The sequence below is a fragment of the Pseudophryne corroboree genome, chromosome 3, assembly GCF_028390025.1.
Source record: "Pseudophryne corroboree isolate aPseCor3 chromosome 3, aPseCor3.hap2, whole genome shotgun sequence".
Lineage (NCBI taxonomy): Eukaryota > Metazoa > Chordata > Amphibia > Anura > Myobatrachidae > Pseudophryne > Pseudophryne corroboree.
This window is the reverse complement of record NC_086446.1, coordinates 116,510,022-116,527,882: the sequence shown is the minus strand read 5'-3', so window position 1 is coordinate 116,527,882 and position 17,861 is coordinate 116,510,022. Positions and strand designations below refer to the sequence as shown.

The 17,861-nt window shown below is 43.6% G+C and overlaps 66 non-coding genes and 3 pseudogenes across 66 annotated transcripts; all 69 read left to right on the top strand.

The window, feature by feature from the left end:
- Positions 1-31: 31 nt before the first annotated feature.
- On the top strand, positions 32-150 carry LOC135060255 (5S ribosomal RNA). The gene has a single exon (XR_010246646.1). It is a non-coding gene; the product is annotated as a 5S ribosomal RNA (ribosomal RNA).
- Positions 151-257: 107 nt separating this feature from the next.
- On the top strand, positions 258-376 carry LOC134900984 (5S ribosomal RNA). Its single transcript, XR_010174484.1, has one exon. It is a non-coding gene; the product is annotated as a 5S ribosomal RNA (ribosomal RNA).
- Positions 377-483: 107 nt separating this feature from the next.
- On the top strand, positions 484-602 carry LOC134899877 (5S ribosomal RNA). Its single transcript, XR_010173426.1, has one exon. It is a non-coding gene; the product is annotated as a 5S ribosomal RNA (ribosomal RNA).
- Positions 603-709: 107 nt separating this feature from the next.
- Positions 710-828, top strand: LOC135061232 (5S ribosomal RNA). The gene has a single exon (XR_010247619.1). It is a non-coding gene; the product is annotated as a 5S ribosomal RNA (ribosomal RNA).
- A 107-nt stretch (positions 829-935) lies between these two features.
- On the top strand, positions 936-1,054 carry LOC135063647 (5S ribosomal RNA). The gene has a single exon (XR_010249972.1). It is a non-coding gene; the product is annotated as a 5S ribosomal RNA (ribosomal RNA).
- A 107-nt stretch (positions 1,055-1,161) lies between these two features.
- LOC135058906 (5S ribosomal RNA) lies at positions 1,162-1,280 on the top strand. Its single transcript, XR_010245328.1, has one exon. It is a non-coding gene; the product is annotated as a 5S ribosomal RNA (ribosomal RNA).
- Positions 1,281-1,387: 107 nt separating this feature from the next.
- LOC135062704 (5S ribosomal RNA) lies at positions 1,388-1,506 on the top strand. Its single transcript, XR_010249051.1, has one exon. It is a non-coding gene; the product is annotated as a 5S ribosomal RNA (ribosomal RNA).
- Positions 1,507-1,613: 107 nt separating this feature from the next.
- LOC135066347 (5S ribosomal RNA) lies at positions 1,614-1,732 on the top strand. Its single transcript, XR_010252596.1, has one exon. It is a non-coding gene; the product is annotated as a 5S ribosomal RNA (ribosomal RNA).
- Positions 1,733-1,840: 108 nt separating this feature from the next.
- On the top strand, positions 1,841-1,959 carry LOC134899866 (5S ribosomal RNA). Its single transcript, XR_010173415.1, has one exon. It is a non-coding gene; the product is annotated as a 5S ribosomal RNA (ribosomal RNA).
- A 107-nt stretch (positions 1,960-2,066) lies between these two features.
- LOC135062502 (5S ribosomal RNA) lies at positions 2,067-2,185 on the top strand. The gene has a single exon (XR_010248849.1). It is a non-coding gene; the product is annotated as a 5S ribosomal RNA (ribosomal RNA).
- A 107-nt stretch (positions 2,186-2,292) lies between these two features.
- LOC134901196 (5S ribosomal RNA) lies at positions 2,293-2,411 on the top strand. The gene has a single exon (XR_010174687.1). It is a non-coding gene; the product is annotated as a 5S ribosomal RNA (ribosomal RNA).
- Positions 2,412-2,518: 107 nt separating this feature from the next.
- Positions 2,519-2,637, top strand: LOC134901816 (5S ribosomal RNA). Its single transcript, XR_010175295.1, has one exon. It is a non-coding gene; the product is annotated as a 5S ribosomal RNA (ribosomal RNA).
- A 107-nt stretch (positions 2,638-2,744) lies between these two features.
- LOC135058880 (5S ribosomal RNA) lies at positions 2,745-2,863 on the top strand. Its single transcript, XR_010245304.1, has one exon. It is a non-coding gene; the product is annotated as a 5S ribosomal RNA (ribosomal RNA).
- Positions 2,864-2,970: 107 nt separating this feature from the next.
- Positions 2,971-3,089, top strand: LOC134899854 (5S ribosomal RNA). Its single transcript, XR_010173404.1, has one exon. It is a non-coding gene; the product is annotated as a 5S ribosomal RNA (ribosomal RNA).
- A 107-nt stretch (positions 3,090-3,196) lies between these two features.
- Positions 3,197-3,315, top strand: LOC135069851 (5S ribosomal RNA). The gene has a single exon (XR_010256032.1). It is a non-coding gene; the product is annotated as a 5S ribosomal RNA (ribosomal RNA).
- A 107-nt stretch (positions 3,316-3,422) lies between these two features.
- Positions 3,423-3,541, top strand: LOC135068650 (5S ribosomal RNA). The gene has a single exon (XR_010254845.1). It is a non-coding gene; the product is annotated as a 5S ribosomal RNA (ribosomal RNA).
- Positions 3,542-3,648: 107 nt separating this feature from the next.
- LOC135058868 (5S ribosomal RNA) lies at positions 3,649-3,767 on the top strand. Its single transcript, XR_010245292.1, has one exon. It is a non-coding gene; the product is annotated as a 5S ribosomal RNA (ribosomal RNA).
- Positions 3,768-3,874: 107 nt separating this feature from the next.
- On the top strand, positions 3,875-3,993 carry LOC134899842 (5S ribosomal RNA). Its single transcript, XR_010173401.1, has one exon. It is a non-coding gene; the product is annotated as a 5S ribosomal RNA (ribosomal RNA).
- Positions 3,994-4,100: 107 nt separating this feature from the next.
- On the top strand, positions 4,101-4,219 carry LOC134901909 (5S ribosomal RNA). Its single transcript, XR_010175384.1, has one exon. It is a non-coding gene; the product is annotated as a 5S ribosomal RNA (ribosomal RNA).
- A 107-nt stretch (positions 4,220-4,326) lies between these two features.
- On the top strand, positions 4,327-4,445 carry LOC134886620 (5S ribosomal RNA). Its single transcript, XR_010170700.1, has one exon. It is a non-coding gene; the product is annotated as a 5S ribosomal RNA (ribosomal RNA).
- A 107-nt stretch (positions 4,446-4,552) lies between these two features.
- LOC134890779 (5S ribosomal RNA) lies at positions 4,553-4,671 on the top strand (annotated as a pseudogene).
- A 107-nt stretch (positions 4,672-4,778) lies between these two features.
- LOC135068625 (5S ribosomal RNA) lies at positions 4,779-4,897 on the top strand. The gene has a single exon (XR_010254821.1). It is a non-coding gene; the product is annotated as a 5S ribosomal RNA (ribosomal RNA).
- A 108-nt stretch (positions 4,898-5,005) lies between these two features.
- LOC134899830 (5S ribosomal RNA) lies at positions 5,006-5,124 on the top strand. Its single transcript, XR_010173400.1, has one exon. It is a non-coding gene; the product is annotated as a 5S ribosomal RNA (ribosomal RNA).
- A 107-nt stretch (positions 5,125-5,231) lies between these two features.
- LOC135059767 (5S ribosomal RNA) lies at positions 5,232-5,350 on the top strand. Its single transcript, XR_010246166.1, has one exon. It is a non-coding gene; the product is annotated as a 5S ribosomal RNA (ribosomal RNA).
- A 107-nt stretch (positions 5,351-5,457) lies between these two features.
- On the top strand, positions 5,458-5,576 carry LOC135066266 (5S ribosomal RNA). Its single transcript, XR_010252519.1, has one exon. It is a non-coding gene; the product is annotated as a 5S ribosomal RNA (ribosomal RNA).
- Positions 5,577-5,684: 108 nt separating this feature from the next.
- On the top strand, positions 5,685-5,803 carry LOC135064886 (5S ribosomal RNA). Its single transcript, XR_010251183.1, has one exon. It is a non-coding gene; the product is annotated as a 5S ribosomal RNA (ribosomal RNA).
- Positions 5,804-5,910: 107 nt separating this feature from the next.
- LOC134885608 (5S ribosomal RNA) lies at positions 5,911-6,029 on the top strand. The gene has a single exon (XR_010169720.1). It is a non-coding gene; the product is annotated as a 5S ribosomal RNA (ribosomal RNA).
- Positions 6,030-6,136: 107 nt separating this feature from the next.
- On the top strand, positions 6,137-6,255 carry LOC134899819 (5S ribosomal RNA). Its single transcript, XR_010173398.1, has one exon. It is a non-coding gene; the product is annotated as a 5S ribosomal RNA (ribosomal RNA).
- A 107-nt stretch (positions 6,256-6,362) lies between these two features.
- LOC134899805 (5S ribosomal RNA) lies at positions 6,363-6,481 on the top strand. The gene has a single exon (XR_010173394.1). It is a non-coding gene; the product is annotated as a 5S ribosomal RNA (ribosomal RNA).
- A 107-nt stretch (positions 6,482-6,588) lies between these two features.
- LOC135067412 (5S ribosomal RNA) lies at positions 6,589-6,707 on the top strand. Its single transcript, XR_010253628.1, has one exon. It is a non-coding gene; the product is annotated as a 5S ribosomal RNA (ribosomal RNA).
- Positions 6,708-6,814: 107 nt separating this feature from the next.
- On the top strand, positions 6,815-6,933 carry LOC134901194 (5S ribosomal RNA). The gene has a single exon (XR_010174686.1). It is a non-coding gene; the product is annotated as a 5S ribosomal RNA (ribosomal RNA).
- Positions 6,934-7,040: 107 nt separating this feature from the next.
- On the top strand, positions 7,041-7,159 carry LOC134901815 (5S ribosomal RNA). The gene has a single exon (XR_010175294.1). It is a non-coding gene; the product is annotated as a 5S ribosomal RNA (ribosomal RNA).
- A 107-nt stretch (positions 7,160-7,266) lies between these two features.
- On the top strand, positions 7,267-7,385 carry LOC134900983 (5S ribosomal RNA). Its single transcript, XR_010174483.1, has one exon. It is a non-coding gene; the product is annotated as a 5S ribosomal RNA (ribosomal RNA).
- A 107-nt stretch (positions 7,386-7,492) lies between these two features.
- Positions 7,493-7,611, top strand: LOC135059125 (5S ribosomal RNA). Its single transcript, XR_010245541.1, has one exon. It is a non-coding gene; the product is annotated as a 5S ribosomal RNA (ribosomal RNA).
- A 107-nt stretch (positions 7,612-7,718) lies between these two features.
- Positions 7,719-7,837, top strand: LOC135058904 (5S ribosomal RNA). The gene has a single exon (XR_010245327.1). It is a non-coding gene; the product is annotated as a 5S ribosomal RNA (ribosomal RNA).
- A 107-nt stretch (positions 7,838-7,944) lies between these two features.
- LOC134899793 (5S ribosomal RNA) lies at positions 7,945-8,063 on the top strand. Its single transcript, XR_010173392.1, has one exon. It is a non-coding gene; the product is annotated as a 5S ribosomal RNA (ribosomal RNA).
- Positions 8,064-8,170: 107 nt separating this feature from the next.
- On the top strand, positions 8,171-8,289 carry LOC134899782 (5S ribosomal RNA). Its single transcript, XR_010173385.1, has one exon. It is a non-coding gene; the product is annotated as a 5S ribosomal RNA (ribosomal RNA).
- A 107-nt stretch (positions 8,290-8,396) lies between these two features.
- LOC134886619 (5S ribosomal RNA) lies at positions 8,397-8,515 on the top strand. Its single transcript, XR_010170699.1, has one exon. It is a non-coding gene; the product is annotated as a 5S ribosomal RNA (ribosomal RNA).
- A 107-nt stretch (positions 8,516-8,622) lies between these two features.
- LOC134890778 (5S ribosomal RNA) lies at positions 8,623-8,741 on the top strand (annotated as a pseudogene).
- Positions 8,742-8,848: 107 nt separating this feature from the next.
- Positions 8,849-8,967, top strand: LOC134886870 (5S ribosomal RNA). Its single transcript, XR_010170946.1, has one exon. It is a non-coding gene; the product is annotated as a 5S ribosomal RNA (ribosomal RNA).
- A 108-nt stretch (positions 8,968-9,075) lies between these two features.
- On the top strand, positions 9,076-9,194 carry LOC135065128 (5S ribosomal RNA). The gene has a single exon (XR_010251416.1). It is a non-coding gene; the product is annotated as a 5S ribosomal RNA (ribosomal RNA).
- Positions 9,195-9,301: 107 nt separating this feature from the next.
- Positions 9,302-9,420, top strand: LOC135060181 (5S ribosomal RNA). The gene has a single exon (XR_010246573.1). It is a non-coding gene; the product is annotated as a 5S ribosomal RNA (ribosomal RNA).
- Positions 9,421-9,527: 107 nt separating this feature from the next.
- Positions 9,528-9,646, top strand: LOC134884498 (5S ribosomal RNA). The gene has a single exon (XR_010168642.1). It is a non-coding gene; the product is annotated as a 5S ribosomal RNA (ribosomal RNA).
- Positions 9,647-9,754: 108 nt separating this feature from the next.
- LOC134899771 (5S ribosomal RNA) lies at positions 9,755-9,873 on the top strand. The gene has a single exon (XR_010173379.1). It is a non-coding gene; the product is annotated as a 5S ribosomal RNA (ribosomal RNA).
- A 107-nt stretch (positions 9,874-9,980) lies between these two features.
- On the top strand, positions 9,981-10,099 carry LOC134885495 (5S ribosomal RNA). The gene has a single exon (XR_010169607.1). It is a non-coding gene; the product is annotated as a 5S ribosomal RNA (ribosomal RNA).
- A 107-nt stretch (positions 10,100-10,206) lies between these two features.
- On the top strand, positions 10,207-10,325 carry LOC135062501 (5S ribosomal RNA). Its single transcript, XR_010248848.1, has one exon. It is a non-coding gene; the product is annotated as a 5S ribosomal RNA (ribosomal RNA).
- Positions 10,326-10,432: 107 nt separating this feature from the next.
- On the top strand, positions 10,433-10,551 carry LOC134901193 (5S ribosomal RNA). The gene has a single exon (XR_010174685.1). It is a non-coding gene; the product is annotated as a 5S ribosomal RNA (ribosomal RNA).
- Positions 10,552-10,658: 107 nt separating this feature from the next.
- On the top strand, positions 10,659-10,777 carry LOC134899759 (5S ribosomal RNA). Its single transcript, XR_010173370.1, has one exon. It is a non-coding gene; the product is annotated as a 5S ribosomal RNA (ribosomal RNA).
- Positions 10,778-10,884: 107 nt separating this feature from the next.
- On the top strand, positions 10,885-11,003 carry LOC135062500 (5S ribosomal RNA). The gene has a single exon (XR_010248847.1). It is a non-coding gene; the product is annotated as a 5S ribosomal RNA (ribosomal RNA).
- Positions 11,004-11,110: 107 nt separating this feature from the next.
- Positions 11,111-11,229, top strand: LOC134901192 (5S ribosomal RNA). Its single transcript, XR_010174684.1, has one exon. It is a non-coding gene; the product is annotated as a 5S ribosomal RNA (ribosomal RNA).
- A 107-nt stretch (positions 11,230-11,336) lies between these two features.
- Positions 11,337-11,455, top strand: LOC135058857 (5S ribosomal RNA). Its single transcript, XR_010245281.1, has one exon. It is a non-coding gene; the product is annotated as a 5S ribosomal RNA (ribosomal RNA).
- Positions 11,456-11,562: 107 nt separating this feature from the next.
- On the top strand, positions 11,563-11,681 carry LOC134899748 (5S ribosomal RNA). Its single transcript, XR_010173363.1, has one exon. It is a non-coding gene; the product is annotated as a 5S ribosomal RNA (ribosomal RNA).
- Positions 11,682-11,788: 107 nt separating this feature from the next.
- On the top strand, positions 11,789-11,907 carry LOC135064251 (5S ribosomal RNA). The gene has a single exon (XR_010250562.1). It is a non-coding gene; the product is annotated as a 5S ribosomal RNA (ribosomal RNA).
- Positions 11,908-12,014: 107 nt separating this feature from the next.
- Positions 12,015-12,133, top strand: LOC135058902 (5S ribosomal RNA). Its single transcript, XR_010245325.1, has one exon. It is a non-coding gene; the product is annotated as a 5S ribosomal RNA (ribosomal RNA).
- Positions 12,134-12,240: 107 nt separating this feature from the next.
- LOC134899736 (5S ribosomal RNA) lies at positions 12,241-12,359 on the top strand. The gene has a single exon (XR_010173352.1). It is a non-coding gene; the product is annotated as a 5S ribosomal RNA (ribosomal RNA).
- A 107-nt stretch (positions 12,360-12,466) lies between these two features.
- Positions 12,467-12,585, top strand: LOC134899724 (5S ribosomal RNA). The gene has a single exon (XR_010173349.1). It is a non-coding gene; the product is annotated as a 5S ribosomal RNA (ribosomal RNA).
- A 2,431-nt stretch (positions 12,586-15,016) lies between these two features.
- Positions 15,017-15,135, top strand: LOC134886618 (5S ribosomal RNA). Its single transcript, XR_010170698.1, has one exon. It is a non-coding gene; the product is annotated as a 5S ribosomal RNA (ribosomal RNA).
- Positions 15,136-15,242: 107 nt separating this feature from the next.
- Positions 15,243-15,361, top strand: LOC134891218 (5S ribosomal RNA; annotated as a pseudogene).
- A 106-nt stretch (positions 15,362-15,467) lies between these two features.
- LOC134885532 (5S ribosomal RNA) lies at positions 15,468-15,586 on the top strand. Its single transcript, XR_010169645.1, has one exon. It is a non-coding gene; the product is annotated as a 5S ribosomal RNA (ribosomal RNA).
- Positions 15,587-15,693: 107 nt separating this feature from the next.
- LOC135060631 (5S ribosomal RNA) lies at positions 15,694-15,812 on the top strand. Its single transcript, XR_010247024.1, has one exon. It is a non-coding gene; the product is annotated as a 5S ribosomal RNA (ribosomal RNA).
- Positions 15,813-15,919: 107 nt separating this feature from the next.
- Positions 15,920-16,038, top strand: LOC134885381 (5S ribosomal RNA). The gene has a single exon (XR_010169496.1). It is a non-coding gene; the product is annotated as a 5S ribosomal RNA (ribosomal RNA).
- Positions 16,039-16,145: 107 nt separating this feature from the next.
- LOC134899713 (5S ribosomal RNA) lies at positions 16,146-16,264 on the top strand. Its single transcript, XR_010173345.1, has one exon. It is a non-coding gene; the product is annotated as a 5S ribosomal RNA (ribosomal RNA).
- A 107-nt stretch (positions 16,265-16,371) lies between these two features.
- LOC135062951 (5S ribosomal RNA) lies at positions 16,372-16,490 on the top strand. The gene has a single exon (XR_010249292.1). It is a non-coding gene; the product is annotated as a 5S ribosomal RNA (ribosomal RNA).
- A 107-nt stretch (positions 16,491-16,597) lies between these two features.
- On the top strand, positions 16,598-16,716 carry LOC134899701 (5S ribosomal RNA). Its single transcript, XR_010173340.1, has one exon. It is a non-coding gene; the product is annotated as a 5S ribosomal RNA (ribosomal RNA).
- A 107-nt stretch (positions 16,717-16,823) lies between these two features.
- Positions 16,824-16,942, top strand: LOC135059756 (5S ribosomal RNA). Its single transcript, XR_010246155.1, has one exon. It is a non-coding gene; the product is annotated as a 5S ribosomal RNA (ribosomal RNA).
- A 107-nt stretch (positions 16,943-17,049) lies between these two features.
- LOC135069394 (5S ribosomal RNA) lies at positions 17,050-17,168 on the top strand. The gene has a single exon (XR_010255576.1). It is a non-coding gene; the product is annotated as a 5S ribosomal RNA (ribosomal RNA).
- A 107-nt stretch (positions 17,169-17,275) lies between these two features.
- LOC135060368 (5S ribosomal RNA) lies at positions 17,276-17,394 on the top strand. Its single transcript, XR_010246762.1, has one exon. It is a non-coding gene; the product is annotated as a 5S ribosomal RNA (ribosomal RNA).
- Positions 17,395-17,501: 107 nt separating this feature from the next.
- On the top strand, positions 17,502-17,620 carry LOC135062646 (5S ribosomal RNA). Its single transcript, XR_010248994.1, has one exon. It is a non-coding gene; the product is annotated as a 5S ribosomal RNA (ribosomal RNA).
- A 107-nt stretch (positions 17,621-17,727) lies between these two features.
- Positions 17,728-17,846, top strand: LOC135059258 (5S ribosomal RNA). Its single transcript, XR_010245669.1, has one exon. It is a non-coding gene; the product is annotated as a 5S ribosomal RNA (ribosomal RNA).
- The last annotated feature ends 15 nt before the right edge of the window (positions 17,847-17,861 follow it).

The following is a 17,861-nucleotide window of genomic DNA, read 5'->3' as shown; positions in this document are numbered from 1 at the left end:
TAGAAAAGTTCTAACAGAAACCATAAAGCTCATCTATAGCCACACCACACTGGATACGCCCAATCTCATCTGATCTTGGAAGCTAAGCAGTGTTGGGCCTGGTTAGTACTTGGATGGGAGACCACTTGGGAATACAAGGTGCTGTAGATATTTTTATACTACCAACACCGTTCTGTTGATGCATTCCATTTTCAAACGTATTCATTTATGAACCAGTAGTTAGAAGTAGAAAAGTTCTAACAGAAACCACAAAGCTCATCTACAGCCACACCTCACTGGATACACCCAATCTCATCTGATCTTGGAAGCTAAGCAGTGTTGGGCCTGGTAAGTACTTGGATGGGAGACCACCTGGGAATACAAGGTGCTGTAGATATTTTTATACTGCCAACACCGTTCTGTTGATGCATTCAATTTTCAAATGTATTCATTTATGAACCAGTAGTTAGAAGTAGAAAAGTTCAAACAGAAACCACAAAGCTCATCTACAGCCACACCACACTGGATACGCCCAATCTCATCTGATCTTGGAAGCTAAGCAGTGTTGGGCCTGGTTAGTACTTGGATGGGAGACCACCTGGGAATACAAGGTGCTGTAGATATTTTAATACTGCCAACACCGTTCTGTTGTTGCATTCCATTTTCAAACGTATTCATTTATGAACCAGTAGTTAGAAGTAGAAAAGTTCTAACAGAAACCACAAAGCTCATCTACAGCCACACCACACTGGATACGCCCAATCTCTTCTGATCTTGGAAGCTAAGCAGTGTTGGGCCTGGTTAGTACTTGGATGGGAGACCACCTGGGAATACAAGGTGCTGTAGATATTTTTATACTACCAACACCGTTCTGTTGATGCATTCCATTTTCAAACGTATTCATTTATGAACCAGTAGTTAGAAGTAGAAAAGTTCTAACAGACACTATAAAACTCATCTTCAGCCACACCACATTGTATACACCCAATCTCATCTGATCTTGGAAGCTAAGCAGTGTTGGGCCTGGTTAGTACTTGGATGGGAGACCACCTGGGAATACAAGGTGCTGTAGATATTTTTATACTGCCAACACCGTTCTGTTGATGCATTCCATTTTCAAACGTATTCATTTATGAACCAGTAGTTAGAAGTAGAAAAGTTCTAACAGAAACCATAAAGCTCATCTACAGCCACACCACACTGGATACGCCCAATCTCATCTGATCTTGGAAGCGAAGCAGTGTTGGGCCTGGTTAGTACTTGGATGGGAGACCACCTGGGAATACAAGGTGCTGTAGATATTTTTATACTACCAACACCGTTCTGTTGATGCATTCCATTTTCAAAAGTATTCATTTATGAACCAGTAGTTAGAAGTAGAAAAGTTCTAACAGAAACCATAAAGCTCATCTACAGCCACACCACACTGGATACGCCCAATCTCCTCTGATCTTGGAAGCTAAGCAGTGTTGGGCCTGGTTAGTACTTGGATGGGAGACCACCTGGGAATACAAGGTGCTGTAGATAATTTTATACTGCCAACACCGTTCTGTTGATGCATTCCATTTTAAAACGTATTCATTTATGAACCAGTAGTTAGAAGTAGAAAAGTTCTAACAGAAACTACAAAGTTCATCTACAGCCACACCACACTGGATACGCCCAATCTCATCTGATCTTGGAAGCTAAGCAGTGTTGGGCCTGGTTAGTACTTGTATGGGAGACCACCTGGGAATACAAGGTGCTGTAGACATTTTTTATACTGCCAACACCGTTCTGTTGATGCATTCCATTTTCAAACGTATTCATTTATGAACCAGTAGTTAGAAGTAGAAAAGTTCTAACAGAAACCACAAAGCTCATCTACAGCCACACCACACTGGATACGCCCAATCTCATCTGATCTTGGAAGCTAAGCAGTGTTGGGCCTGGTTAGTACTTGGATGGGAGACCACCTGGGAATACAAGGTGCTGTAGATATTTTTATACTACCAACACCGTTCTGTTGATGCATTCCATTTTCAAACGTATTCATTTATGAACCAGTAGTTAGGAGTAGAAAAGTTCTAACAGAAACCATAAAGCTCATATACAGCCACACCACACTGGATACGCCCAATCTCATCTGATCTTGGAAGCTAAGCAGTGTTGGGCCTGGTTAGTACTTGGATGGGAGACCACCTGGGAATACAAGGTGCTGTAGATATTTTTATACTACCAACACCGTTCTGTTGATGCATTCCATTTTCAAACATATTCATTTATGAACCAGTAGTTAGAAGTAGAAAAGTTCTAACAGAAATCATAAAGCTCATCTACAGCCACACCACATTGGATACACCCAATCTCATCTGATCTTGGAAGCTAAGCAGTGTTGGGCCTGGTTAGTACTTGGATGGGAGACCACCTGAGAATACAAGGTGCTGTAGATATTTTTATACTGCCAACACCGTTCTGTTGATGCATTCCATTTTCAAACGTATTCATTTATGAACCAGTAGTTAGAAGTAGAAAAGTTCTAACAGAAACCATAAAGCTCATCTATAGCCACACCACACTGGATACGCCCAATCTCATCTGATCTTGGAAGCTAAGCAGTGTTGGGCCTGGTTAGTACTTGGATGGGAGACCACCTGGGAATACAAGGTGCTGTAGATATTTTTATACTACCAACACCGTTCTGTTGATGCATTCCATTTTCAAACGTATTCATTTATGAACCAGTAGTTAGAAGTAGAAAAGTTCTAACAGAAACCACAAAGCTCATCTACAGCCACACCACACTGGATACACCCAATCTCATCTGATCTTGGAAGCTAAGCAGTGTTGGGCCTGGTAAGTACTTGGATGGGAGACCACCTGGGAATACAAGGTGCTGTAGATATTTTTATACTGCCAACACCGTTCTGTTGATGCATTCAATTTTCAAATGTATTCATTTATGAACCAGTAGTTAGAAGTAGAAAAGTTCAAACAGAAACCACAAAGCTCATCTACAGCCACACCACACTGGATACGCCCAATCTCATCTGATCTTGGAAGCTAAGCAGTGTTGGGCCTGGTTAGTACTTGGATGGGAGACCACCTGGGAATACAAGGTGCTGTAGATATTTTTATACTGCCAACACCGTTCTGTTGTTGCATTCCATTTTCAAAAGTATTCATTTATGAACCAGTAGTTAGAAGTAGAAAAGTTCTAACAGAAACCACAAAGCTCATCTACAGCCACACCACACTGGATACGCCCAACCTCTTCTGATCTTGGAAGCTAAGCAGTGTTGGGCCTGGTTAGTACTTGGATGGGAGACCACCTGGGAATACAAGGTGCTGTAGATATTTTTATACTACCAACACCGTTCTGTTGATGCATTCCATTTTCAAAAGTATTCATTTATGAACCAGTAGTTAGAAGTAGAAAAGTTCTAACAGAAACCATAAAACTCATCTATAATCACACCACACTGGATACGCCCAATCTCATCTGATCTTGGAAGCTAAGCAGTGTTGGGCCTGGTTAGTACTTGGATGGGAGACCACCTGGGAATACAAGGTGCTGTAGATATTTTTATACTACCAACACCGTTCTGTTGATGCATTCCATTTTCAAACGTATTCATTTATGAACCAGTAGTTAGAAGTTGAAAAGTTCTAACAGAAACCACAAAGCTCATCTACAGCCACACCACACTGGATACACCCAATCTCATCTGATCTTGGAAGCTAAGCAGTGTTGGGCCTGGTAAGTACTTGGATGGGAGACCACCTGGGAATACAAGGTGCTGTAGATATTTTTATACTGCCAACACCGTTCTGTTGATGCATTCAATTTTCAAATGTATTCATTTATGAACCAGTAGTTAGAAGTAGAAAAGTTCAAACAGAAACCACAAAGCTCATCTACAGCCACACCACACTGGATACGCCCAATCTCATCTGATCTTGGAAGCTAAGCAGTGTTGGGCCTGGTTAGTACTTGGATGGGAGACCACCTGGGAATACAAGGTGCTGTAGATATTTTTATACTGCCAACACCGTTCTGTTGTTGCATTCCATTTTCAAACGTATTCATTTATGAACCAGTAGTTAGAAGTAGAAAAGTTCTAACAGAAACTACAAAGTTTATCTACAGCCACACCACACTGGATACGCCCAATCTCATCTGATCTTGGAAGCTAAGCAGTGTTGGGCCTGGTTAGTACTTGGTTGGGAGACCACCTGGGAATACAAGGTGCTGTAGATAATTTTATACTGCCAACACCGTTCTGTTGATGCATTCCATTTTAAAACGTATTCATTTATAAACCAGTAGTTAGTAGTAGAAAAGTACTAACAGAAACCAGAAAGTTCATCTACAGCAACACCACACTGGATACGCCCAATCTCCTCTGATCTTGGAAGCTAAGCAGTGTTGGGCCTGGTTAGTACTTGGATGGGAGACCACCTGGGAATACAAGGTGCTGTATATATTTTTATACTGCCAACACCGTTCTGTTGATGCATTCCATTTTCAAACATATTAATTTATGAACCAGTAGTTAGAAGTAGAAAAGTTCTAACAGAAACCACAAAGCTCATCGACAGCCACACCACACTAGATACGCCCAATCTCATCTGATCTTGGAAGCTAAGCAGTGTTGGGCCTGCTTAGTACTTGGATGGGAGACCACCTGTGAATACAAGGTGCTGTAGATATTTTTATACTGCCAACACCGTTCTGTTGATGCATTCAATTTTCAAATGTATTCATTTATGAACCAGTAGTTAGAAGTAGAAAAGTTCAAACAGAAACCACAAAGCTCATCTACAGTCACACCACACTGGATACGCCCAATCTCATCTGATCTTGGAAGCTAAGCAGTGTTGGGCCTGGTTAGTACTTGTATGGGAGACCACCTGGGAATACAAGGTGCTGTAGACATTTTTTATACTGCCAACACCGTTCTGTTGATGCATTCCATTTTCAAACGTATTCATTTATGAACCAGTAGTTAGAAGTAGAAAAGTTCTAACAGAAACCACAAAGCTCATCTACAGCCACACCACACTGGATACGCCCAATCTCATCTGATCTTGGAAGCTAAGCAGTGTTGGGCCTGGTTAGTACTTGGATGGGAGACCACCTGGGAATACAAGGTGCTGTAGATATTTTTATACTACCAACACCGTTCTGTTGATGCATTCCATTTTCAAACGTATTCATTTATGAACCAGTAGTTAGAAGTAGAAAAGTTCTAACAGAAACCATAAAGCTCATCTACAGCCACACCACATTGGATACACCCAATCTCATCTGATCTTGGAAGCTAAGCAGTGTTGGGCCTGGTTAGTACTTGGATGGGAGACCACCTGGGAATACAAGGTGCTGTAGATATTTTTATACTGCCAACACCGTTGTGTTGATGCATTCCATTTTCAAACGTATTCATTTATGAACCAGTAGTTAGAAGTAGAAAAGTTCTAACAGAAACCATAAAGCTCATCTACAGCCACACCACACTGAATACGCCCAATCTCATCTGATCTTGGAAGCTAAGCAGTGTTGGGCCTGGTTAGTACTTGTATGGGAGACCACCTGGGAATACAAGGTGCTGTAGACATTTTTTATACTGCCAACACCGTTCTGTTGATGCATTCCATTTTCAAACGTATTCATTTATGAACCAGTAGTTAGAAGTAGAAAAGTTCTAACAGAAACCACAAAGCTCATCTACAGCCACACCACACTGGATACGCCCAATCTCATCTGATCTTGGAAACTAAGCAGTGTTGGGCCTGGTTAGTACTTGGATGGGAGACCACCTGGGAATACAAGGTGCTGTAGATATTTTTATACTACCAACACCGTTCTGTTGATGCATTCCATTTTCAAACGTATTCATTTATGAACCAGTAGTTAGAAGTAGAAAAGTTCTAACAGAAACCATAAAGCTCATCTACAGCCACACCACACTGGATACACCCAATCTCATCTGATCTTGGAAGCTAAGCAGTGTTGGGCCTGGTTAGTACTTGGATGGGAGACCACCTGGGAATACAAGGTGCTGTAGATATTTTTATACTGCCAACACCGTTCTATTGATGCATTCCATTTTCAAACGTATTCATTTTTGAACCAGTAGTTAGAAGTAGAAAAGTTCTAACAGAAACCATAAAGCTCATCTACAGCCACACCACACTGGATACGCCCAATCTCATCTGATCTTGGAAGCTAAGCAGTGTTGGGCCTGGTTAGTACTTGGATGGGAGACCACCTGGGAATACAAGGTGCTGTAGATATTTTTATACTACCAACACCGTTCTGTTGATGCATTCCATTTTCAAACGTATTCATTTATGAACCAGTAGTTAGAAGTAGAAAAGTTCTAACATAAACCGTAAAGCTCATCTACAGCCACACCACACTGGATACGCCCAATCTCATCTGATCTTGGAAGCTAAGCAGTGTTGGGCCTGGTTAGTACTTGGATGGGAGACCACCTGGGAATACAAGGTGCTGTAGATATTTTTATACTACCAACACCGTTCTGTTGATGCATTCCATTTTCAAAAGTATTCATTTATGAACCAGTAGTTAGAAGTAGAAAAGTTCTAACAGAAACCATAAAGCTCATATACAGCCACACCACACTGGATACGCCCAATCTCATCTGATCTTGGAAGCTAAGCAGTGTTGGGCCTGGTTAGTACTTGGATGGGAGACCACCTGGGAATACAAGGTGTTGTAGATATTTTTATACTACCAACACCGTTCTGTTGATGCATTCCATTTTCAAACATATTCATTTATGTACCAGTAGTTAGAAGTAGAAAAGTTCTAACAGAAATCATAAAGCTCATCTACAGCCACACCACATTGGATACACCCAATCTCATCTGATCTTGGAAGCTAAGCAGTGTTGGGCCTGGTTAGTACTTGGATGGGAGACCACCTGAGAATACAAGGTGCTGTAGATATTTTTATACTGCCAACACCGTTCTGTTGATGCATTCCATTTTCAAACGTATTCATTTATGAACCAGTAGTTAGAAGTAGAAAAGTTCTAACAGAAATCATAAAGCTCATCTATAGCCACACCACACTGGATACGCCCAATCTCATCTGATCTTGGAAGCTAAGCAGTGTTGGGCCTGGTTAGTACTTGGATGGGAGACCACCTGGGAATACAAGGTGCTGTAGATATTTTTATACTACCAACACCGTTCTGTTGATGCATTCCATTTTCAAACGTATTCATTTATGAACCAGTAGTTAGAAGTAGAAAAGTTCTAACAGAAACCACAAAGCTCATCTACAGCCACACCTCACTGGATACACCCAATCTCATCTGATCTTGGAAGCTAAGCAGTGTTGGGCCTGGTAAGTACTTGGATGGGAGACCACCTGGGAATACAAGGTGCTGTAGATATTTTTATACTGCCAACACCGTTCTGTTGATGCATTCAATTTTCAAATGTATTCATTTATGAACCAGTAGTTAGAAGTAGAAAAGTTCAAACAGAAACCACAAAGCTCATCTACAGCCACACCACACTGGATATGCCCAATCTCATCTGATCTTGGAAGCTAAGCAGTGTTGGGCCTGGTTAGTACTTGGATGGGAGACCACCTGGGAATACAAGGTGCTGTAGATATTTTTATACTGCCAACACCGTTCTGTTGTTGCATTCCATTTTCAAACGTTTTCATTTATGAACCAGTAGTTAGAAGTAGAAAAGTTCTAACAGAAACCACAAAGCTCATCTACAGCCACACCACACTGGATACGCCCAATCTCATCTGATCTTGGAAGCGAAGCAGTGTTGGGCCTGGTTAGTACTTGGATGGGAGACCACCTGGGAATACAAGGTGCTGTAGATATTTTTATACTACCAACACCGTTCTGTTGATGCATTCCATTTTCAAAAGTATTCATTTATGAACCAGTAGTTAGAAGTAGAAAAGTTCTAACAGAAACCATAAAGCTCATCTACAGCCACACCACACTGGATACGCCCAATCTCATCTGATCTTGGAAGCTAAGCAGTGTTGGGCCTGGTTAGTACTTGGATGGGAGACCACCTGGGAATACAAGGTGCTGTAGATAATTTTATACTGCCAACACCGTTCTGTTGATGCATTCCATTTTAAAACGTATTCATTTATGAACCAGTAGTTAGAAGTAGAAAAGTTCTAACAGAAACTACAAAGTTCATCTACAGCCACACCACACTGGATACGCCCAATCTCATCTGATCTTGGAAGCTAAGCAGTGTTGGGCCTGGTTAGTACTTGGATGGGAGACCACCTGGGAATACAAGGTGCTGTAGATAATTTTATACTGCCAACACCGTTCTGTTGATGCATTCCATTTTAAAACGTATTCATTTATAAACCAGTAGTTAGAAGTAGAAAAGTACTAACAGAAACCAGAAAGTTCATCTACAGCAACACCACACTGGATACGCCCAATCTCCTCTGATCTTGGAAGCTAAGCAGTGTTGGGCCTGGTTAGTACTTGGATGGGAGACCACCTGGGAATACAAGGTGCTGTATATATTTTTATACTGCCAACACCGTTCTGTTGATGCATTCCATTTTCAAACATATTAATTTATGAACCAGTAGTTAGAAGTAGAAAAGTTCTAACAGAAACCACAAAGCTCATCGACAGCCACACCACACTAGATACGCCCAATCTCATCTGATCTTGGAAGCTAAGCAGTGTTGGGCCTGCTTAGTACTTGGATGGGAGACCACCTGTGAATACAAGGTGCTGTAGATATTTTTATACTGCCAACACCGTTCTGTTGATGCATTCAATTTTCAAATGTATTCATTTATGAACCAGTAGTTAGAAGTAGAAAAGTTCAAACAGAAACCACAAAGCTCATCTACAGTCACACCACACTGGATACGCCCAATTTCATCTGATCTTGGAAGCTAAGCAGTGTTGGGCCTGGTTAGTACTTGTATGGGAGACCACCTGGGAATACAAGGTGCTGTAGACATTTTTTATACTGCCAACACCGTTCTGTTGATGCATTCCATTTTCAAACGTATTCATTTATGAACCAGTAGTTAGAAGTAGAAAAGTTCTAACAGAAACCACAAAGCTCATCTACAGACACACCACACTGGATACGCCCAATCTCATCTGATCTTGGAAGCTAAGCAGTGTTGGGCCTGGTTAGTACTTGGATGGGAGACCACCTGGGAATACAAGGTGCTGTAGATATTTTTATACTACCAACACCGTTCTGTTGATGCATTCCATTTTCAAACGTATTCATTTATGAACCAGTAGTTAGAAGTAGAAAAGTTCTAACAGAAACCATAAAGCTCATCTACAGCCACACCACACTGGATACACCCAATCTCATCTGATCTTGGAAGCTAAGCAGTGTTGGGCCTGGTTAGTACTTGGATGGGAGACCACCTGGGAATACAAGGTGCGGTAGATATTTTTATACTGCCAACACCGTTGTGTTGATGCATTCCATTTTCAAACGTATTCATTTATGAACCAGTAGTTAGAAGTAGAAAAGTTCTAACAGAAACCATAAAGCTCATCTACAGCCACACCACACTGGATGCGTCCAATCTCATCTGATCTTGGAAGCTAAGCAGTGTTGGGCCTGGTTAGTACTTGTATGGGAGACCACCTGGGAATACAAGGTGCTGTAGACATTTTTTATACTGCCAACACCGTTCTGTTGATGCATTCCATTTTCAAATGTATTCATTTATGAACCAGTAGTTAGAAGTAGAAAAGTTCTAACAGAAACCACAAAGCTCATCTACAGCCACACCACACTGGATACGCCCAATCTCATCTGATCTTGGAAGCTAAGCAGTGTTGGGCCTGGTTAGTACTTGGATGGGAGACCACCTGGGAATACAAGGTGCTGTAGATATTTTTATACTACCAACACCGTTCTGTTGATGCATTCCATTTTCAAACGTATTCATTTATGAACCAGTAGTTAGAAGTAGAAAAGTTCTAACAGAAACCATAAAGCTCATCTACAGCCACACCACACTGGATACACCCAATCTCATCTGATCTTGGAAGCTAAGCAGTGTTGGGCCTGGTTAGTACTTGGATGGGAGACCACCTGGGAATACAAGGTGCTGTAGATATTTTTATACTACCAACACCGTTCTGTTGATGCATTCCATTTTCAAACGTATTCATTTATGAACCAGTAGTTAGAAGTAGAAAAGTTCTAACAGAAACCATAAAGCTCATATACAGCCACACCACACTGGATACGCCCAATCTCATCTGATCTTGGAAGCTAAGCAGTGTTGGGCCTGGTTAGTACTTGGATGGGAGACCACCTGGGAATACAAGGTGCTGTAGATATTTTTATACTACCAACACCGTTCTGTTGATGCATTCCATTTTCAAACATATTCATTTATGAACCAGTAGTTAGAAGTAGAAAAGTTCTAACAGAAATCATAAAGCTCATCTACAGCCACACCACATTGGATACACCCAATCTCATCTGATCTTGGAAGCTAAGCAGTGTTGGGCCTGGTTAGTACTTGGATGGGAGACCACCTGAGAATACAAGGTGCTGTAGATATTTTTATACTACCAACACCGTTCTGTTGATGCATTCCATTTTCAAACGTATTCATTTTTGAACCAGTAGTTAGAAGTAGAAAAGTTCTAACAGAAACCATAAAGCTCATCTACAGCCACACCACACTGGATACGCCCAATCTCATCTGATCTTGGAAGCTAAGCAGTGTTGGGCCTGGTTAGTACTTGGATGGGAGACCACCTGGGAATACAAGGTGCTGTAGATATTTTTATACTACCAACACCGTTCTGTTGATGCATTCCATTTTCAAACGTATTCATTTATGAACCAGTAGTTAGAAGTAGAAAAGTTCTAACAGAAACCATAAAGCTCATATACAGCCACACCACACTGGATACGCCCAATCTCATCTGATCTTGGAAGCTAAGCAGTGTTGGGCCTGGTTAGTACTTGGATGGGAGACCACCTGGGAATACAAGGTGCTGTAGATATTTTTATACTACCAACACCGTTCTGTTGATGCATTCCATTTTCAAACATATTCATTTATGAACCAGTAGTTAGAAGTAGAAAAGTTCTAACAGAAATCATAAAGCTCATCTACAGCCACACCACATTGGATACACCCAATCTCATCTGATCTTGGAAGCTAAGCAGTGTTGGGCCTGGTTAGTACTTGGATGGGAGACCACCTGAGAATACAAGGTGCTGTAGATATTTTTATACTACCAACACCGTTCTGTTGATGCATTCCATTTTCAAACGTATTCATTTATGAACCAGTAGTTAGAAGTAGAAAAGTTCTAACAGAAACCACAAAGCTCATCTACAGCCACACCACACTGGATACACCCAATCTCATCTGATCTTGGAAGCTAAGCAGTGTTGGGCCTGGTAAGTACTTGGATGGGAGACCACCTGGGAATACAAGGTGCTGTAGATATTTTTATACTGCCAACACCGTTCTGTTGATGCATTCAATTTTCAAATGTATTCATTTATGAACCAGTAGTTAGAAGTAGAAAAGTTCAAACAGAAACCACAAAGCTCATCTACAGCCACACCACACTGGATACGCCCAATCTCATCTGATCTTGGAAGCTAAGCAGTGTTGGGCCTGGTTAGTACTTGGATGGGAGACCACCTGGGAATACAAGGTGCTGTAGATATTTTTATACTGCCAACACCGTTCTGTTGATGCATTCCATTTTCAAAAGTATTCATTTATGAACCAGTAGTTAGAAGTAGAAAAGTTCTAACAGAAACCATAAAGCTCATCTACAGCCACACCACACTGGATACGCCCAATCTCATCTGATATTGGAAGCTAAGCAGTGTTGGGCCTGGTTAGTACTTGGATGGGAGACCACCTGGGAATACAAGGTGCTGTAGATATTTTTATACTACCAACACCGTTCTGTTGATGCATTCCATTTTCAAAAGTATTCATTTATGAACCAGTAGTTAGAATTAGAAAAGTTCTAACAGAAACCATAAAGCTCATCTACAGCCACACCACACTGGATACGCCCAATCTCATCTGATCTTGGAAGCGAAGCAGTGTTGGGCCTGGTTAGTACTTGGATGGGAGACCACCTGGGAATACAAGGTGCTGTAGATATTTTTATACTACCAACACCGTTCTGTTGATGCATTCCATTTTCAAAAGTATTCATTTATGAACCAATAGTTAGAAGTAGAAAAGTTCTAACAGAAACCATAAAGCTCATCTACAGCCACACCACACTGGATACGCCCAATCTCATCTGATCTTGGAAGCTAAGCAGTGTTGGGCCTGGTTAGTACTTGGATGGGAGACCACCTGGGAATACAAGGTGCTGTAGATAATTTTATACTGCCAACACCGTTCTGTTGATGCATTCCATTTTAAAACGTATTCATTTATGAACCAGTAGTTAGAAGTAGAAAAGTTCTAACAGAAACTACAAAGATCATCTACAGCCACACCACACTGGATACGCCCAATCTCATCTGATCTTGGAAGCTAAGCAGTGTTGGGCCTGGTTAGTACTTGGATGGGAGACCACCTGGGAATACAAGGTGCTGTAGATAATTTTATACTGCCAACACCGTTCTGTTGATGCATTCCATTTTAAAACGTATTCATTTATAAACCAGTAGTTAGAAGTAGAAAAGTACTAACAGAAACCAGAAAGTTCATCTACAGCAGTGGTGGCCAAACAGTCGATCGCGATCGACTGGTCGATCGCGGACATGCGACCAGTCGATCGCGATCCGCCGCCCAGCCACCCGAAGCCGCGCCTCTCCTGCCCTCCGCTCCCGCTCTGTCTCCTCACAGTCTGACGGCCGAGTGTATAGCTCAAATCAGGTGCCGGTTCGTTAGCCAATGAGAGCTCGCGGACCGGCACCTGATTTGAGCCATACACGCTGCCGTCAGACTGAGGAGGCAGAACGGGAGCAGCAGGCAGGAGAGGCGCGCGCTGCGCTCACCACACACCAACGGTGAGCTGTTCTATAATCTATACATGTCTGGCACTGGGGGAATATCTGGCTCTGCAGACACATGGCACTGTGGGGGCATATCTGGTACTGTTGGGGCATATCTGGCACTGTGGGGCATGTCTGGCACTGTGGGGTCATGTGTGGCACTGGGGGCATATCTGGCTCTGCGGGCACATGGCACTGTGGGGGCATATCTGGCACTGGGGGCATATCTGGCACTGTGGGGCATGTCTGGCACTGTGGGGTCATGTGTGGCACTGGGGGAATATCTGGCTCTGCGGGCACATAGCACTGTGGGGGCATATCTGGCACTGGGGGCATATCTGGCACTGGGGCATGTCTGGCACTGCGGGGTCATGTGTGGCACTGGGGGCATATCTGGCTCTGTGGGCACATGGCACTGTGGGGGCATGTCTGGCACTGTGGGGTCATGTGTGGCACTGGGGGAATATCTGTCTCTGCGGGCACATGGCACTGTGGGGGCATATCTGGCACTGTGGGGCATATCTGGCACTGTGGGGCATGTCTGGCACTGTGGGGTCATGTTTGGCACTGGGGGCATATCCGGCTCTGCGGGCACATGGCACTGTGGGGGCATGTGTGGCACTGTGGGGTCATGTGTGGCACTGGGGGAATATCTGGCTCTGCGGGCACATGGCACTGTGGGGGCATATATGGCACTGGGGGCATATCTGGCACTGTGGGGCATGTCTGGCACTGTGGGGTCATGTGTGGCACTGGGGGCATATCTGGCTCTGCGGGCACATGGCACTGTGGGGGCATGTCTGGCACTGTGGGGTCATGTGTGGCACTGGGGAAATATCTGGCTCTGCGGGCACATGGCACTGTGGGGGCATATCTGGCACTGGGGGCATATCTGGCACTGTGGGGCATGTCTGGCACTGTGGGGTCATGTGTGGCACTGGGGGCATATCTGGCTCTGCGGGCACATGGCACTGTGGGGGCATGTCTGGCACTGTGGGGTCATGTGTGGCACTGGGGGAATATCTGGCTCTGCGGGCACATGGCACTGTGGGGGCATATCTGGCACTGGGGGCATATCTGGCACTGTGGGGCATGTCTGGCACTGTGGGGTCATGTGTGGCACTGGGGGCATATCTGGCTCTGCGGGCACATGGCACTGTGGGGGCATATCTGGTACTGTGGGGGCATGTCTGGCACTGTGGGGTCATGTGTGGCACTGGGGGAATATCTGGCTCTGCGGGCACATGGCACTGTGGGGGCATATCTGGCACTGGGGGCATATCTGGCACTGTGGGGGCATGTCTGGCACTTTGGGGTCGTGTGTGGCACTGGGGGCATATCTGTCTCTGCGGGCACATGACACTGTGGGGGCATGTCTGGCACTGTGGGGTCATGTGTGGCAATGGGGGAATATCTGGCACTGCGGGCACATGGCACTGTGGGGGCATATCTGGCACTGTGGGGGCATATCTGTAATCTGGCGCTGTGGGGGCATATCTGTATCTGGCACTGTGGGGTCATATGTGGCACTGGGCATATCTGGCTCTGTGGGCACATGGCACTGTGGGGGCATATCTGTATCTGGCAGTGTGGGGGCATATCTGGCACTGTGGGGTCATATGTGGCACTGGGCATATCTGGCTCTGCGGGCACATGGCACTGTGGGGGCATATCTGGCACTGTGGGCACATGGCACTGTGGGGGCATGTGTATCTGGCACTGTGGGGGCATATCTGGCACTGTGGGGGCATGTGTATCTGGCACTGGGGGCATATGTGTTTGAGGTTTTTACCTGTGGGGGCCAATGTGTTATTTTGCGTGAGGTAGTCATTACACTCTGCGCAGCAAGGCTACGTCCCTTTTTTTTTGTTATACCACGCCCATTTTTAGTTATAGCACGCCCACTTTTTGTTATGCCACGCCCCTTTTTTTGCGCGCGCGCCTGCGGCGCGCGCTATTATTCCTCCTAGGTAGATCACAAAAGCTTTTTAGCTTTCACAGTAGATCACCGACTCCAAAAGTCTGGCCACCCCTGATCTACAGCAACACCACACTGGATACGCCCAATCTCCTCTGATCTTGGAAGCTAAGCAGTGTTGGGCCTGGTTAGTACTTGGATGGGAGACCACCTGGGAATACAAGGTGCTGTATATATTTTTATACTGCCAACACCGTTCTGTTGATGCATTCCATTTTCAAACATATTAATTTATGAACCAGTAGTTAGAAGTAGAAAAGTTCTAACAGAAACCACAAAGCTCATTGACAGCCACACCACACTAGATACGCCCAATCTCATCTGATCTTGGAAGCTAAGCAGTGTTGGGCCTGGTTAGTACTTGGATGGGAGACCACCTGTGAATGCAAGGTGCTGTAGATATTTTTATACTGCCAACACCGTTCTGTTGATGTATTCAATTTTCAAATGTATTCATTTATGAACCAGTAGTTAGAAGTAGAAAGTTCAAACAGAAACCACAAAGCTCATCTACAGTCACACCACACTGGATATGCCCAATCTCATCTGATCTTGGAAGCTAAGCAGTGTTGGGCCTGGTTAGTACTTGTATGGGAGACCACCTGGGAATACAAGGTGCTGTAGACATTTTTATACTGCCAACACCGTTCTGTTGATGCATTCCATTTTCAAACGTATTCATTTATGAACCAGTAGTTAGAAGTAGAAAAGTTCAAACAGAAACCACAAAGCTCATCTACAGCCACTCCACACTGGATACGCCCAATCTCATCTGATCTTGGAAGCTAAGCAGTGTTGGGCCTGGTTAGTACTTGGATGGGAGACCACCTGGGAATACAAGGTGCTGTAGATATTTTTATACTACCAACACCGTTCTGTTGATGCATTCCATTTTCAAATGTATTCATTTATGAACCAGTAGTTAGAAGTAGAAAAGTTCTAACAAAAACCATAAAGCTAATCTACAGCCACACCACACTGGATACACCCAATCTCATCTGATCTTGGAAGCTAAGCAGTGTTGGGCCTGGTTAGTACTTGGATGGGAGACCACCTGGGAATACAAGGTGCTGTAGATATTTTTATACTGCCAACACCGTTCTGTTGATGCATTCCATTTTCAAACGTATTCATTTATGAACCAGTAGTTAGAAGTAGAAAAGTTCTAACAGAAACCATAAAGCTCATCTACAGCCACACCACACTGGATACGCCCAATCTCATCTGATCTTGGAAGCTAAGCAGTGTTGGGCCTGGTTAGTACTTGGATGGGAGACCACCTGGGAATACAAGGTGCTGTAGATATTTTTATACTACCAACACCGTTCTGTTGATGCATTCCATTTTCAAACGTATTCATTTATGAACCAGTAGTTAGAAGTAGAAAAGTTCTAACAGAAACCATAAAGCTCATCTACAGCCACACCACACTGGATACGCCCAATCTCATCTGATCTTGGAAGCTAAGCAATGTTGGGCCTGGTTAGTACTTGGATGGGAGACCACCTGGGAATACAAGGTGCTGTAGATATTTTTATACTACCAACACCGTTCTGTTGATGCATTCCATTTTCAAAAGTATTCATTTATGAACCAGTAGTTAGAAGTAGAAAAGTTCTAACAGAAACCATAAAGCTCATCTACAGCCACACCACACTGGATACGCCCAATCTCATCTGATCTTGGAAGCTAAGCAGTGTTGGGCCTGGTTAGTACTTGGATGGGAGACCACCTGGGAATACAAGGTGCTGTAGATATTTTTATACTGCCAACACCGTTCTGTTGATGCATTCCATTTTCAAACATATTCATTTATGAACCAGTAGTTAGAAGTAGAAAAGTTCTAACAGAAACCATAAAGCTCATCTACAGCCACACCACATTGGATACACCCAATCTCATCTGATCTTGGAAGCTAAGCAGTGTTGGGCCTGGTTAGTACTTGGATGGGAGACCACCTGGGAATACAAGGTGCTGTAGATATTTTTATACTGCCAACACCGTTCTGTTGATGCATTCCATTTTCAAACGTATTCATTTATGAACCAGTAGTTAGAAGTAGAAAAGTTCTAACAGAAACCATAAAGCTCATTTATAGCCACACCACACTGGATACGTCCAATCTCATCTGATCTTGGAAGCTAAGCAGTGTTGGGCCTGGTTAGTACTTGGATGGGAGACCACCTGGGAATACAAGGTGCTGTAGATATTTTTATACTACCAACACCGTTCTGTTGATGCATTCCATTTTCAAACGTATTCATTTATGAACCAGTAGTTAGAAGTAGAAAAGTTCTAACAGAAACCATAAAGCTCATCTACAGCCACACCACACTGGATACGCCCAATCTCATCTGATCTTGGAAGCAAAGCAGTGTTGGGCCTGGTTAGTACTTGGATGGGAGACCACCTGGGAATACAAGGTGCTGTAGATATTTTTATACTACCAACACCGTTCTGTTGATGCATTCCATTTTCAAAAGTATTCATTTATGAACCAGTAGTTAGAAGTAGAAAAGTTCTAACAGAAACCATAAAGCTCATCTACAGCCACACCACACTGGATACGCCCAATCTCATCTGATCTTGGAAGCTAAGCAGTGTTGGGCCTGGTTAGTACTTGGATGGGAGACCACCTGGGAATACAAGGTGCTGTAAATAATTTTATACTGCCAACACCGTTCTGTTGATGCATTCCATTTTAAAACGTATTCATTTATGAACCAGTAGTTAGAAGTAGAAAAGTTCTAACAGAAACCACAAAGTTCATCTACAGCCACACCACACTGGATACGCCCAATCTCATCTGATCTTGGAAGCTAAGCAGTGTTGGGCCTGGTTAGTACTTGGATGGGATACCACCTGGGAATACAAGGTGCTGTAGATATTTTTATACTACCAA